Source organism: Bos indicus, chromosome 9, assembly GCF_029378745.1.
Source record: "Bos indicus isolate NIAB-ARS_2022 breed Sahiwal x Tharparkar chromosome 9, NIAB-ARS_B.indTharparkar_mat_pri_1.0, whole genome shotgun sequence".
Taxonomy (NCBI): Eukaryota; Metazoa; Chordata; class Mammalia; order Artiodactyla; family Bovidae; genus Bos; species Bos indicus.
The window spans coordinates 50979658-50983312 of record NC_091768.1 but is presented as its reverse complement, the minus strand read 5'-3'; the positions used below and the strand labels follow the sequence as shown (position 1 = coordinate 50983312).

At 42.7% G+C, this 3655-nt stretch overlaps 1 non-coding gene across 1 annotated transcript; it reads right to left on the bottom strand.

Moving 5' to 3' along the window:
- Positions 1–369: 369 nt before the first annotated feature.
- On the bottom strand, positions 370–442 carry TRNAS-GGA (transfer RNA serine (anticodon GGA)). The gene has a single exon. It is a non-coding gene; the product is annotated as a tRNA-Ser (tRNA).
- Positions 443–3655: the final 3213 nt, after the last annotated feature.

Genomic DNA, 3655 nt, shown 5'->3' with positions numbered 1-3655 from the left:
AACCCTTCTAGATTTTCTGAAAATTAGGTGGCCTTCCTAAATTTTTGTTCCCTGAGTCCTTTCCATAACTGTGTGTTTCTCATTCCCTGCAGTAAATCCCTTCTTGCTCAGGTGACCCTAGAGTGGTTTTCGCTTTGCTGAATCAACAGAGTGATTACCAGGCTTGGGTACAGAAAGCTAGGGTAGAATTGGGTCCATCATGTATTACCTGAGGGACCTCATACAAGTTTCTTGAAAGTGAAAGTGAAGTCGCTCAGTTGTGTCCGACTCTTTGCAACCCCATGGACTGTAGCCTACCAAGCTCCTCCCTCTATGGGATTCTCCAGGCAAGAGTACTAGAGTGGGTTGCCATTTCCTTCTCCAGGGGATCTTCCTGACCCAGGGATCGAACCCGGGTCTTCTGCATTCCAGGCAGACACTTTAACCTCTGAGCCACCAGGGAAGCCACAAGTTTCTTAAATACTTTTAAAAATCATTTTCCTTGTTTGTAAAGGTAGAAATAATAAAATTACATCTGCCTTTCTTATAGAGTTTCATCAAAATCCTCATCAAGGATTAAATGAATTTAAGCATGTAATAAAAGCACTAAGCCCAGTGCCTAAGGAAAAGAAGCTTCCTCCCAAATGTTAGCTGTTCACTTTGTATATAATGACATAGAACAATACTAGCAATGATTTGCTCACCAAATAGTTGTTTCTCCCCTAACCTTGTGGCTGGTGTGTGTTCTCCTTAGAATGAAATACAGCAGAAGCCACAACTCAAAATTGGCCATTGGTCAGGGATAATGACGGTGTGATTTCTGTAACCCAAACTTTAAAAGAATGGCCGAGGGACATCCCTGGGGATCCAGTGGTTAAGAACCCACCTGCCAAAGCAGGAGACATGGGTTCAGTCCCTGGTCTGGGAGGATCCCACAGGCTGCAGAGAAACTAAGCCCATGTGCCACAATTACTGAGCCTGTGAGCTGCAGGTCCTGACCCTGCACACCACAAGAGAAGCCACCACAGTGAGAAGACCACAGTGCAGTGAAGAGTAGCCACCACTCACCACAACTAGAGAAAGCCCACGTGCAGCAACGGAGACCCAGTGCGGCCAAAAATTGATTAATTAACAAATGCTAAAAAAAAAAGAATAACCAAGAACTCTGGACAAAGCCAATAATCAATGGCAATCCACTCCAGTACTCTTGCCTTGAAAATTCCATGGACAGAGGAGCCTAGTAGGCTGCAGTCCATGGGGTCGCTAAGAGTCAGACACGACTGCGCGACTTCACTTTCACTTTTCATTTTCATGCATTGGAGGAGGAAATGGCAACCCACTCCAGTGTTCTTGCCTGGAGAATCCCTGGGACGGGGGAGCCTGGTGGGCTGCCGTCTGTGGGGTCGCACAGAGTCGGACACGACTGAAGTCACTTAGTAGTAATAGTATGACCACTGCTAGACTTGATTACAAGTCTATTTGCTCCAACAAAATGCTCTAGTTGGACAATGAAATAGAGAGGCTTGAATAGCTGCTGGTTAGAGGAGAAACTGGGAAATCTCGTCCTTCCTATTATTGCTCTGTGCTCATAGAATCTTCTTCTCAGGAAACTTTCTTCCTCTCCAGTTTTCCGTGGGTGGACAGTAAATATTCTGAAGACAGAAAGAAGTTGGGAGACCAACTGCATTTGAAGATAATTAATTCAAAGAGAAGCAGCACCAGATTGATCCGACTTTATCCTTAAGGGAGAGAAGAACTTAATTGTGAATTCATTAGAAACTTCTCTGTGACATTAGTTTAAAGGAATTATGAAACAGAAGAGAAGCTGACTATTTGGGCTTTACGATGGAAACTTTAAATATGTCAGAGCCTCGTGTGTTACAGAGAAGCTCAGCAGAGTGGCCCGTTAGAATGCATGTGGAGGGGCTGACAGCCCTGCTGGGGGCTCACAGGTGAGGCAGTGGAGACTGCTATGGTCATGCTTCTGCCCAGGAAGAAGCTATTGATGTCACGAAGGCTAGCTGGCTTCTCCTTAACAAGAATTTAAGCAAAGCCGTACTTTGTAGTTTTTCACTACAAACCACATCTCTGAATCATCAGCTCCATAAGGAAGGGCAATGATGTGAATTATTCCCCAGAGTCGCACTTACTATGGTTCAGGGAAAGGTGACAGGGTGGCCCTCTGGGAACAAGTTGTAATGATGGGCTGTCCTCTGATTCTCATGGGGGTTTCCTTCCTGGGTACAAATTCTTTCCTTGTACCCGTATCATTCAAGATTCTGAAAGTCCACTGGTTTCTTCTTTCTTTTCATGGAAACTTCCATTTATTTTCATTTCCTTATTCTATCACTCCCAGGGAGTTAAAACAATTTTAATTAGCCAACTTATATGTAATAGCTATCTTTTATTCTCCATTTATTGGCTTTATTTAATTTTAGAATAATTATTGCAAAGTTCAAACTTAAATTGAAGAATGTAGGGAAAACCACTAGGCAATTCAGGTATGACCTAAATTAAATCCTTTATGATTATACAGTGGAAGTGACAAATAGATTCAAGGGATTAGATCTGATAGACAGAGTGCCTGAAGAACTATGGATGGAGGTTTGCAACACTGTACAGGAGGTGATGATCAAAACATCCCCAAGAAAAACAAATGCAAAAAGGCAAAATGGTTGTCTGAGGAGGCCTTACAAATAGCTGAGAAAAGAAGAGAAGTGAAAGGCAAGGGAGAAAAGGAAAGATACATCCATCTGAATGCAGAGTTCCAGAGAATAGCCAGGAGAGGTAAGAAAGCCTTTTTGAGTGAACAATGCAAAGAAATAGAAGAAGAAAATAGAATGGGAAAGACTAGAGATTTCTTCAAGAAAATTAGAGATACTAAGTGAACACTTCATGCAAAGATGGACACAGTAAAGGACAGAAATGGTATGGACCTAACAGAAGCAGAAGGTATTAAGAAGAGGTGGCAAGAATATACAGAAGAGCTATACAAAAAAGGTCTTAATGACCTGGATAACCACAATGGTGTGATCCCTCACCTAGAGCCAGACATCCTGGAGTGTGAAATCAAGTGGGCCTTAGGAAGCATCACTATGGACAAAGCTAGTGGAGGTGATGGAATTCCAGTTGAGCTATTTCAAATCCTAAAAGATGATGCTGTTAAAGTGTTGCACTCAATATGCCAGCAAATTTGGAAAACACAGCAGTGGTCACAGGACTGGAAAAGGTCAGTCTTCATTCCAGTCCCAAAGAAAGGCAATGCCAAAGAATGTTCAAACTACCACACAATTTCACTCATCTCACATGCTAGCAAAGTAATGCTCAAAATCCTACAAGCTAGACTTCATCAGTATGTGAACCAAGAACTTCCAGATGTACAACCTGGATTTAGAAAAGGCAGAGGAACCAGAGATCAAATTGCCAGCATCCACTGGATCATCAAAAAAAGCAAGAGAGTTCCAGAAAAACATCTACTCCTGCTTTATTGACTACACCAAAGCCTTTGACTGTGTGGATCACAACAAACTGTGGAAAATTCTTCAAAAGATGGAAATACCAGACCACCTTACCTGCCTCCTAAGAAACCTGTATGCAAGTCAGGAAGCAACAATTAGAACCAGACATGGAACAACAGACGGGTTCCAAATTGGGAAAGGAGGACATCACCCTGCTT